Source organism: Habropoda laboriosa, unplaced genomic scaffold (assembly GCF_001263275.1).
Source record: "Habropoda laboriosa isolate 0110345459 unplaced genomic scaffold, ASM126327v1 scaffold291, whole genome shotgun sequence".
NCBI classification, from domain to species: Eukaryota; Metazoa; Arthropoda; class Insecta; order Hymenoptera; family Apidae; genus Habropoda; species Habropoda laboriosa.
Window position 1 is genome coordinate 2,216,280 of NW_017100515.1, and position 269 is coordinate 2,216,548.

The following is a 269-nucleotide window of genomic DNA, read 5'->3' on the forward strand; positions in this document are numbered from 1 at the left end:
GCTTGTAAGTCATTTTTATATGTTGAAATTCTGCTTAAACAGAAATATGTTCATACATACAATCACCTAGGTTAGAATCTTTCTTCCACGTGCACAATGGTACCGACTTTTACAGCCAATTGTGTATGAACTTACTCTTAATCTATATAAGTACTTATATACGTATATATATCATGAAAATGAAGAAACAAGTATTTCAAATCAAATAAAAGATACATCAGATCCACTACTTATGATGCAATTGAAATTTGTGTTTCTTTTGAAATTTA

At 28.3% G+C, this 269-nt stretch overlaps 1 protein-coding gene across 1 annotated transcript in view; it reads right to left on the minus strand.

The window, feature by feature from the left end:
- Positions 1-269, minus strand: part of LOC108576380 (bifunctional glutamate/proline--tRNA ligase) — an 8,370-nt gene that overhangs the window by 5,481 nt on the left and 2,620 nt on the right. The gene's annotated exons all lie outside the window — the stretch shown is intronic.